Below are 11,953 nucleotides of genomic sequence, written 5' to 3'. Positions count from 1 at the left end.
AGGAGATCTAATTTTGACAGTGGAGAAAAGCTGCATAATTGTAAAGGCATCTGTCTGCTGGCTTAAGTTTAGTGGGATGCTAATGGTCTCTCCATTGCTTGAGAATTTTGGGGAAAAAGTCCTTAGGGGAGGATGTAGAAAAATGAATGAGAAGGACAGGAAAAAGATGGACTTAGAAGCCTGTGATGATCTGCTTTTGTTACACAAATTTGTGCTTCCCATTGGAGGACCTTCTTGCTAACTTCATACCGTGGTGAGGAACTATCATAGTGCTGCAATCTGAATATACCATGTCACGGTGATTTTGGGTTTTCTTAATGCAGTTTGGCTTGTTAAGCCTGGCAAGGGTTTACAAAAGCTGAGCTGACCCTCCATCTTTCTCACTTTTATCTGCAAACCTGCTACGTTCCACTTTTACTACTTTGATGTCATTCTCCTTTTCCCAGCCTCCCCAGAAAACCTTCTCACCTGTCTGTTCCTCATCTATTTGGTTTTGATTGAGAGAGTTTGCACTGCGGTCCAGCTATTTTTGTTGCTTTATTGTGGCACACTTTATGTCATCTGTTTGAGTTGCTGCTTGTTTTCTTTCCCCTTAGCATGGCCCATATGACAAGACCCTCTCAGGCAGTGTTGTGTAACAGGGATATCTCCCATCTTCACACTGCATGCACACAGAAAGTTCTGCTCTACTTTCACTGCACCTATTTAGCATCCTTGCCCAAGAGATCAGTGCAGATTTCACAGGGTCAGCATGGTTGAGGGTGGAGGTACCTCTGGACTTCACCTAGTCCAGCTGCCATCTCAGAGCAGGTTCAGGGTATTGTCTGGTTGGGTTTTGAGTGTTTCTAAGACTCCACAGCCTCTCTCAGGAACCTGTGTCTCAGACAGGCAGAGTGTGTGACCACCCTCAGAGTGTTAGAGTTCCTTTTTACTTTTCACTTTCTGATCAAGCTCAGGCTGAACAGGCTGTGGTTCCCCAGATCCTCTGTCTTGCCCTTCTGATGATAAGAGTGACACTTATGTTCTTCCAGTCCTCAGGGACAATACCCCATTGCCATGAGCTTTCAGAGAAAACCAGAAATGACCTTGCAGGAACAAGGGCCAGCTTCCTCAGCTCCTGTGGGTCCATTCCATCAGGCCCTTGTCCATATCCAGTCTGTTTAAATGTTCCCTGACCTGATCTCCCTCCAAAAAGAGTCAGTCTTCCTTGCTTTGGGTTCTCTCAGGGCTCTCTCAGGGCTCCAGGGTGCCTGAAGGCTGATCTTAGCAGTAAAGGCTGAGGTGAAGAAGGCATTCAGTGCCTCAGTCTTTTCAGTGTCTCTGCTGCTTTTTCTAGTGCTCCTTTGCAAAAAAAAACTTCCTCATTTGTTCTTGGAACTACTTTGGGAGACACAACAGAGTTACAGTTAGTATTTATACTTTCTGTCTTCTCAAGGCAAAATAAAAGTTTCACATTACCTTTGAGATCTGTTGTGACACCTGTGTCTTCCTAGTGCACCAGTGAGCAGCTTTCTCAGTACCACAAGACTGGAAGGTGGTCCATGGAATACCATTGCAAGTTGTTGGAACAGATAATTTGTTAAATGCTTGTCTCCAAGATCAGTTCTTAGCAATGTTTTTTTCCATAGGGACAGCAGTGTATTTCACACAGCCTTACCCGAAAGCTTTCACAACCCAAGAAAGGGAATGTTTAAAATGAGAAGGGACAGCATAACCCTTTCAACACAAAGTTTGGATGGCTGTATTGAGGTCTTGGCCTTGATTTGTTGATGTACATTTTCATGGGAAGATCTTGTTATAAACAAGTTGGCACTGAGCAGGAGAGGACAGGAGAGAGGAGCATTTGCCTTTATGATGAAGACCTTCCTCATGGGGAAGCAAGAGCTATTAGTAGGTTGAGATGAGGGTTGTCTCAGACCAATGAAGCAAAAGGATGTCTTGTCAAGGCCTCCATCCAGTCTTCTACCAGCCTGGCAGTGCAGTAATTCCCTTGGTATTTTGAGGGGTCTCCTCTAGTTTCTCTGCAGGCTGAACCAAGGACGGCCTGGTGGTGCATAGGACTTGGTATTTTGGAGTACACCCATGTAATTAGTAACTCTGTGATTGAGAGCCCAACCCCACTGGCTTCCCTCTGGCTGCTGGCGAGTCCTCTCTGGAAGCAAGAGGCAGGTGCTCCTGAAAGTACTCTCTGCTCTGTGGGTTCTCCAGGTCATCCAAGGAGAGTGTGGGCAGAAGTCTGTGTGGGTAGGTCAACCTAAGGAAGGTGGTGCAGGGCACCAGGAGAGTGAGGGAGTCTCCTTTCTGGGAGTTTGCAAGGTGAAGCTGGAGACAGCTGCAGCCATACTGGTATGTCACTGAGGATGGCCTTTCTTTTAGCCAGAAGGCTGGCTTGCATGTGTGATGAAGCTGTCTCTTACTGCTGCTTCAGATGAAAGGGAAAAGAGGAGAATGGGATCAGGATGAGGTCTGATTAAATTGCCTGGACTAATACTGGTGTGGGGATGAACAAGTGATGACTGGGCTGTTCTCTGGTGGGCTGACTGCTCATGCCTGATCCTGGTCTGTGTTTGCACAGGTCTGTCCTGTCTTCCAAAACCTTTTTGGGATGAGGACATACTACTGGAAGAAAACTACACCTTACTACAATACTTGATTTAGCAAGAGTGATTTGTTTCTCACTTTCCTGTTTCTAATGAAGCCCTTTTCATATCCATGATAGCTGATGGCAGATGAGGACACATGAGATGGGAAATTGCACTGATTGCTTTTACTAAAAAGTGACACCTGCAGACTAGCATAACAGACATCTTCCTCATTGCTTGCTTGCTTTGTGATCACTGTGCTCCTATCAGGGTTGCAGCCAGCAGCCCTTTCTCTGCGTAAGGCAAGAAGAAAGGGTGAAGAATGCATTTGGTGCCATGTGAGGTTGAAGATATTAAAGCTGTCTGGAAGTGAAAAGTACCTCTGCACACTGGTTTTTCAATGCCTGTCTCTTTGAATTCTCTTGCTTAGCCATGGGGACAGGGTTGCAGTACTACGTCCTGGGGAGAGAGATCTTTGCCCTGTGAAAGAAACATTATTAGCATGATTCAGAGTAAATACAATTATGTGATGTATTTGTGTTTGCCAAAACTGTCCCAGTCCAGCTGTGTGGACCTGGGACTTAGTTGTCCTAGTTGATTAGTTAGCTGCTGAAAGCAGCCGTATCCAAGTGAAGGTGCTTGTATCTGAGTCCTTCTAGTGTCTCCCAGGCAGGTGGCAGATGCCTTCTGCAGGATGTGTAAGACTCATAACCTTGCTGGCAGCAGTTATATACTGCACCGCACTGCTTCCCTGATCAGAGCTGTGCCCTGATGCTGGCTAGTAAAAGCAGAAAGTTTCAGAGCAGCCTGCTTAGCAGATGTTCCTCTGCTGAGATCCATCAGGAAACAGGATGCGGCAAGAATCACACCTCTCTGATCAGGAAGGGGGACAATATTCTGCTTAAAGCAGAGAGACGCTGAAACCAGGACCCTGTGCCTGTGTGAAGAGTGCAGAAGCCTGGTTTGGGAGCGAGTAGCACATGTCTTCCTGCTTCATCATAAATCTGTTGTGGGAATAGCAGAGTGAGGAGAGGGGAAGTACTTTTTATGGAGTTCTCTTGTACAGTTTGCTCTGTATGGAGCCATGTCATGAAATTTACAGTGCATGTAGCTGGCTCTCAGGCAGAGAACCAGCAGTATTCCATGATATATTAATTGCCTTGTTTAAAACAATGTGTTTAACTGTTTCCTTTTACAAGTCCTGGGGTACTGGGAATGGAAATGTGTCTCCTATTTCCAATACATATCTTGGTCTTCACTGTGAGGCAGTACTGAAGCCAACTTCATGTACATATTTTTGTTGTCATCTGGATGCAAGCATTGTCTCATTGTCACTGACAGAGACAAGATAGCTGAAAGGGTTTTCTGAGTCTCCCAGAGTGACTCTTCTTCCCTTTAGGCATCAAGTTACTTTACACATTTTTGGATGGGGAGGAATGAATTTTGAGAGAATAAGCAGTGTGGAAGAGAAATGGAAGGGAGGAGAGAAATTTTGGCAGAATAGGAGAAGGATAAGATGGATGAAACTGATGGATGATTTCAAGAACGAAGGAGAGAAGGCACCCGAGAAAATAATGGATCTAGGCAGATTACGGGAGTGACAATGATTCTTATTTCTGTTTAATTTTATTACTTGGAGCTGTGTGCAGGTAAAGATTTTATTTCGTGGACTGGTGGTACAGAACTGAGAAGAGGATGTGTGTCTTCCCAGGAGTTTTCTAGCCTTGTGCCACTTGTGCCACTTTCCATCTGCTTTTTTTGCATGAGGTTGGAAGTCTGAGTCTCTTGTGACTTCTCCTTCGGTGCCTGCAAACAGTTCTCTCAAGACTTGCAAGTCTGCTCCTATGAGTTTTTTGGCCATAGAAACATAATTTAAAAATTATTAGGCTGAAAGGGAAGAGACATTACCAATGCAACACAAATTTAGCATTCCAAATGAGAAGGTAAAAAAGGAAATGAAGTTTTGATGGCATTTGAGATTGAAGTGCTCAATGTAACTTTAAAAATCCCCCTTATAGCATTCCTTCTTTTTTTCTCTTTTTATCTCTTTTGACCCTGCATAAAAGAGAAGGAATGAGGACAGAGAGTATTTTTTCACTGTTGGTCTCTCTGCTTTTCACATTACCTCTAACTTTCAAGGGATTGAGACCTCTGAAAGGTCTTTTGATTTGATCACATTCTCTTGATTCCCTGGGAGTATGGACACAGGAGAAAGAGCATCCGATTTGTCAGGCTAGATCACTTGAACATCTGAAGTGCTTTTCAGAGTGGCAAGTAAGAGGTATAGGCAGGGTTTGGAAACTTGCCTATGAACAGCAGAAAACAATACTTCAGTGCTTTTTTGGTAGGCTGTCATGTTATATGCTTTCCTCGGGAGTGCACTGGGACTAGGTTTCCAGAGGTCTGGCTGGATTTCAGCCTGCGTCTCCCGATGTCAGGGCAGCTTTCATGCAGGAGTATCGCACAGGCCATGTGGAGAACAGGTCTCGAGGAGAAGGGAGACTCCTTGCATGAAGCTGGGGGAGCATGAAGCAAACATAACCATTATTAATTCATTGGCATGTGTTTCTACTCTGCTTAGAGGTGTGCGGGACAAGAGAACAGAAAACAATTGTTCGGCATGGGGCATGTTCCATGCACGTGATGGATCTGTGCAATGGAACCATTGTGCACTATGAACTGGAAGGCTCTGAGCCCAGGTTTCTGAGGAGTGTGAGCGTGTCACTGTGGGTTTGGATGGGGAAGGGTGCAAGTTTGTCTCTTTAGGAGGTTCGGTGCCACATTATGGTCTCCTAAAGAGCTCTGTGTGTTCTTTGATCGCTGTAACACTATTTCATAGATTTCACAGAATATTTTGAGTTGCAAGGCACCCACAAGGGTCATCAAATCCAGCTCTTCAGTGAATGGCCCATATGATCCAGAGATCAAGAGCAGAGACAGGCACTCTGTCCCTCTGTTGCTTACCTGAAGGCAGACAGAGCTGGAGAGCTTTCTGATAGAGTTTACAAACTCTTATTTGGAATAAAAATACTGCCTATCTAAGTTGGCTTAATTGAGTGCTGCTTCTGCAATCCACACAGCCTTTTTGTGCCCTGCTTCTATGCTAAGACTGTAATACAGTCTTGTGAGAGACTCACAAGACTCATCTAATGTGATGCTCTACAGTAATCTTGTGTTTGCATAGGCTTAGTTTGTACAAAACTTGTAAAAAAGGCTTTGAATATCTTACAGGTGATGGAGTAGAATGCCTGTTTGTGTCACTGAAGTCAGCTCCAGTGAGCCTCCTCATTCACTGCCTTGAGTCAGTGAAACAGTGACGGGTGTTGGCGTGGGGAGCAGAAGGGGTCAAGGACTTGTGCCTGGATGGATGCGTGTTGGGGGGATGCATGCTGGCTGCAGCCAGGACGCTGCTGTGCAGGGGTGTGCCAAGGGTGTAGTTCACATCTGGAGCTGGGTCCCTTGGGAGATGGGTGTTGGGATGGGCCATGGGCAACTCTGGGCACTGAGAACAACTCTCTGCAAACAGGAAGGTGATTTCCAGCCTGGTTAGCTTGAAAAATGTTTTGGTGCCAGAGACCTCAGACACCTTCCTGAAGGAGCTTCACGAGGCCTTGCTGAGAGCAGAAATTTCTTGTGCCTACTGGACTTGTTCAGCTCCTGTGAACTCTCCAAGTGGCATTTTGTACCACTTTTGAGTGCTTTTATGTATCCATTTCCCTTTTTTACAGTTATGTCATGTGATCTCTGCTTTTGAAAGTGCTTTTACTCACCAATATCTTCATGTCTGTATCTGGAAGGGATGGTCTTGTCCCTCTACAAGTCTTTTTTGCAAACTCACAGAGTTGCTGAGATTAACCTCAAGAAAATAGGGCCCACCTGTTTTTAGAGTGCAGTGGAAAAGGTTTCAGCTCAAACTCTGTATCAAACAAACAAATTGAAATTAAACTTTTGGCTTTCATCCACCATTATACCTCTCTTAACAGTAATCCTGAAGAGTGATATATTTGGGAGGAGCCAGTTAATGGTTGGAATCATGGCCACTGCTAAACAGCTTTAATTGCAACTCAGCTCTTGGTACCATAATGAAGCAGTTTGTTCTCAAGTAGCTATATCTGATTCAGCTGCTTTGTCCCTGGATGTTAAAAATTGAAATTTTGGCATTAAGTACTGCAGCCGAAAATTGCTTAAAATGGAGATACTGGGTGCACTTCTGAGTGGGTTAGTGCAGCCAGGATGAGTGGGTGTGTAGCCCTGCCACACTCCGGACATAGCAGACTTATTGCACATGAAATTAAAATTATTATCTGATTTCTCTCCAATCTCTGTGAGTCTGTTTTCTGTCCAAATCAGGAGCAGCTGTAGCTCTGTAATCATTGCTAGGCTTTTATTGAATCTGCCTGGGAAATGCCAGGTGAGATTAATGCCATTCTCTCTCCCACTCCTATGACTGATAAAAGTTTTGCTGTTCCCTAATTGGAAACTTCTTTGATGCAGTTAAAACACATGTCTTTTAACTCTCTTGTCTCCCCTAGACTTTGAAAGCAGATGATTTATATCCTCCTTGTACAAATTTGTTCTGTGTTTGAAGCCTACTGTCATGGCTTCCCTCCTTCCTCTCCACCCCAAAGTTTTTAGGATTCCTTAGCAGATATCACACCTCTGATCACTGGTCCATACAGCTCTGCCCTGAATTCTTCTCTAACTCCCTGGCACATCCTCAAGAGCAGTGCCCAGAGCTGAGGTCTTTTGTCTAGTGTTCATGTTTCTGATGATCGAAGAGCAAGCTGAACAGAAGTCCCAGTGCAGGCCAGTGGAGTGGAGTGTGAGCACGCAGTATACAGCATCCTCTTGTGTGCACACTTGTTTCATGTCATTTCTCTCCTGGAAATACAGACAACTCATGCCATGACTTGGTACTTCAGCACAAAGCCAGTCTACCTCATTTCTTGCTTGTATTTTCACAATATGCCTGTAAGGAGAGAAAATACGCGGAGAACATGCAGGTTGGTGAGTGGTGGGGTTGTTCAGCCTTTCCTCTTGTATAAAGTCACCAAGAGAAATTGTCACCAACACGAGGCTCATTGTTGATTTGGGAGGGGTGGCAGCAAGACACTCTTGGCTCTGAAAGAGTCATGATGTTGACCCCTTGGGGTTTGGCATCATGGGGGCCGGGTGGGGGCCTGGTACCTGATAGTCCTGCTCTGGGCACATGAGAAGTAGAAAACGAGTCAACTTCCTGGCAGTCAGCAGCGGGATGCATGGAAGTCCTGGCTCCCAACTCTTCTGGTGCCATCCTAGCTGGTATGTGCATGTCTATTCAGAGTGGAATGAGGAGAGCTCTGCTTTGTAGCTACTTCTTTGCTGGGGTGACATGGTCATGCTGCCCAGCTGTGGTTCCCTGGGTGAGCAGAGTGAGAGATCTCATTGCTGCCAAAACACTCCAATTCCCCTCCTTCCAGATGTGATGTGACCCCTATCATTTGTGCTCTTTTTAACCCACATCAGATACTTTCTATGATTGGATTCTGCTCAAGTGCCTTGTTCTGGTTTTTGGATTGGTTTTGCAATTGGTTGGTGTTGTGATCTTTTGCTTGTTTGTTTGCTTGTGTTTTCATAATTCCTATCCTCCCACACATTAATTTTCTGCTCAGAGTAAGAGAAATCAGCTTGTGGATGGGGCTGAAGGTGCCAGACCACAAGCAGTCCAGGATTGTGTGCTGGAGAGGTCACCTCCTAGCAGTGTGTGGAGCCGCACCCAAGAACTGGTATTTGTTGGAGATAAGGTGCCCATCAATCTTCTTTCAGGCCTTTCCCAGGATGTAAGGAAAATAATTTCTTGGTCTGCTCCCAGCACTGCCAGGGATATCAAAAACACTAAGGATATCAAAGATGAGGAATGGTAGAATAAAGCGCTGACAAAATTTTGAGTTTCTACACTACTGGGGCTGACTCTGCTGCTGTGAGTCTTTCACAAAACACTGTGGTGCCAGAGTAGAGGGTACTCTCAGTTTGATCTGGATTAAGCTACCATATGTCTGGGTTTCCTCAAACATATTTCAGTTTTTTCCATGTGGTTATTTTCTCCAGGAACAAGGTAATTTCATCCAGAATTCACAAATGTCATACATGATTGTAATCAGTTGACCCATGGTAGATGCCAGGCACTCACCAAAGCTGCTTACTCACTCCTCTCTTCAGCTGGACAGAGGAAAGAAAACTTAATGAAGGGTTCCTGGGTTGAGATTAAGGAATGGGAAGTGGTCATTCATCAAATCACATCACAGGCAAAACAGGCTCAACTTAGAGATATTAATTGAATTTATTACTAAGAAACTCAGAGCAGGATAATGAGAAGTAAAATAACTCTTAAAAACAGCCTCCCCCCACCCCTCCCTCCTTCCAGCTCTACCTCCTACCCCAGCACAGCAAGAAAACAGGGAATGGGGGTTATGGTCAGTTCATCACCCGAGGCTGCTCCCACTGCTCAGGGAGAGGAGTCATTCTCCTGCTGCACTCTGAGGTCTCTCCATGGGAGACAGCTCTCCATGGACTTCTCTGATGTGGCTCCATCTCATGGGCACGAGTCCCCCTCAGACTGCTGCAGCGTGGGTCACTCTTGCACGGGCTGCTCTTGGGCCCTCCAAGGACAGGCTGCTCCAGCCTGGGGGCAGGACCCCTCTCTCCACAGGTGTCCCACAGGGTCACAGCCTCCCCCAGGCATCCACCTGCTCCAGTGTGGGCACCTGCATGGGGTGCAGGTGGATCTCTGCATCCCTGTGGATCCCCATGGGCTGCAGGGGCACAGCTGCTTCACCATGGGCTGCTCCACGGGCTGCAGGGGAATCTCAGCTCCGGTGCCTGGAGCACCTCCTGCCCCTCCTTCTGCACTGACCTTGGTGTCTGCAGAGTTGTTCTTCTCACATGTTCTCTCTCTGCACTTCTCTGGTTGCAATTACAGCTCTGCAATCCCTTTTTGTTTTCAATTCTTCTTAAATATGTTATCACAGAGGTGTTACCATCATTTCTAATTGGCCCACCAGAGATTGGCTCTACTGGGCATGGAAGAAGCTTCCAGCAGCTTCTCACAGAAGCCACTCCTCTAGCCCTTTGTAACCAAAACCAACACAATGGTACAGGCAAATCTGTAATCCTAGGGTAAGTGGGATGCGATTAGAAAACTGGGAACACGCTGATGGTGATGAAGCACGTGTTCAGTTCAGTTGTACAGGCATATGCCTGTTTGGTTGGTCCAACATTTCCTCAGGAGTAGTAAAGATGCCACAGCATGGCTTTCCTAAGAATGTATTGAAGTGCTGCAGACATCCCTAGGCTTCACGACCCTTCTAGGAGCTCACTTGTTTGGCAAGTGCTGATACAATTGCAGTCATGTTTTACAGGTGAGTCATGAAAAGCTAACATTTCATAAACAGCCATGTAGAAGAGTGAGAGCTAAAGCAGAAAGTCCCTTCAGTGGTACTGCATTGTATTTCTGAAGACAAGTGGTGGAACTGGAGTCTGTCTTTAACTGCCTGTTCTGTAGGGGTCACACAACCATTTTGATGTGTTTGGTATGCACCAAAGAGCTGAGTAGGCTGTGCTTGAGGGTATCAAAATACCTCAGTGGTTTTCTAGGCACCCTTTCAGGTGCCAGAAAGAAAATTCTCACCTGTTCTGAGTACTGGGCTGAGATTTGCTATGGCTTTGCTTTTTTATCTCATAATTTCAGAACCAACTGCTGAGCTCTATCTTAACAACAACAACAAAAAAAAGAGATAACCAAGCAACAGATTCTTGATTGATTCCCTTCTGCTCTTCCTTTCATGACCAGTCACTGACTGCACTTGCTGCATTCAAGCTTTCATGAAGTTTCCTCTGCTCTGTAGTTGAGACTCTCCTTACAATCAGATCTGCTTTAGTATTCTTTTGGAGTGAAGAATACTCCGAAAGACCCAGGACTATCTACAATGAGAGGCTACAGAAACAATTTTAAACCATGTGTCCTTGCTCTGTCTCTTACAGTTGCATTATCCTGCTTATAGAGACAGAGGAGCTACTTCCTCTCTTCCTGCCAGCTGTGAGGAATTCTGGAGCAAGTGGATATATTTTACTCTATTTTGTGTGAAGTACAACATTTTCTTTCATGAGATAGTGTTTCCAGTGCTAGTGATGCCTTGTGAAGGCTGACCAAGAAAGAGACAAGATGAAGCTAAAGAATAAAGTAGGTATTTATTAAGAGGCCTCAATAGATCCACCTTGGGCAGCACAACCCAAAGTAGCCACGAAAATGGATGACCACACATGGGGTCTCACACTTTTATAAGTTCTGGTCCATTAGCATATTGGAGCTAATTGTCCAATTACAGCTTTAGTCCATGAAGTCCCATCCTTCTTGTTTTCTCTCTTCGGTCCACTGTTGTTTATGCTCTTGGGCCTGAGATCTGGATCGGCTGTCCTTGGGTCCCCACCTAGAGAAGGAGTTGTTTTGTTTACCTGTTCTGTGAAGAGAGCTTGCTATCTCATAATATGAAGCCTAGACTTACACACAAAAGCAGAACAGAATCTGAAAAATATAAAAGCTAAAACCTGAGGCATCACTAGGGTTGCGCATCTCAATAGGAAGAAGCTGTCTGGAAACACTGTCCAGCCTGAAAAAGCTGGTATCTGACCTGGTAAGTAGGGGTCTGAGAAGTGCTTGTGGGGAACTTTGTATCCTTCTCCAGGAATTCTTGGCAGGTTCAGGAAAAAATCTACTTAATATTCTTTGCTGGGAGAGGTGGCAATGAAAACCACAAAGTCCCAGGATATGTTCCCTGAGAGTTGAGTGAGAGGACATTGCTAAGGACAGTCTTTACATCAGCTGTATGGTTAGAAATACATGAACAGTACTATAATCTGCACTGTATCACTCCATCTCAGTTCTTCACTCCTCCACATGGAGGCTAGAAATATTGGGAATTAGGTCAGGATGATGAGGAGGGAAGGCATGAGGCCGATTCCTGGATTGCAAAATCTGTGCTGTCTTCCTTCTTTCTCCAGGATGCAAAGGGCTCTGTGCTATCCTAGAGGCAGAGGGTCAGTGACATCATCAGTCACTTTTATCCTTTTGTCAGTTCAGGATCCATCTATGTGCTGGCACCAGAGGCCTGAGCAGCAAGTGAGGGAGGTCTTCCCCCTCTTTGACCAGAAAGAGGACCCAGACCTCAGTTCCAGCAGCCTCTCAAAATCTGCTGTCCAACGTTCATGGATGGTCTGCATGTCCCTGCTGTGGGCACCTGGCATCTTGCTGTGCCACAAGCAGTGAGGTGAGCTGGGGATGCCTCAGCTCTGGCTTCAGGCCTTACCCAGTGCTGCACACACAGGATTTTCAGGTC

Source organism: Passer montanus, unplaced genomic scaffold (genome assembly GCF_014805655.1).
Source record: "Passer montanus isolate IOZ18808 unplaced genomic scaffold, ASM1480565v1 scaffold84, whole genome shotgun sequence".
Taxonomy (NCBI): domain Eukaryota; kingdom Metazoa; phylum Chordata; class Aves; order Passeriformes; family Passeridae; genus Passer; species Passer montanus.
Note: the sequence above shows the minus strand (reverse complement) of the source record.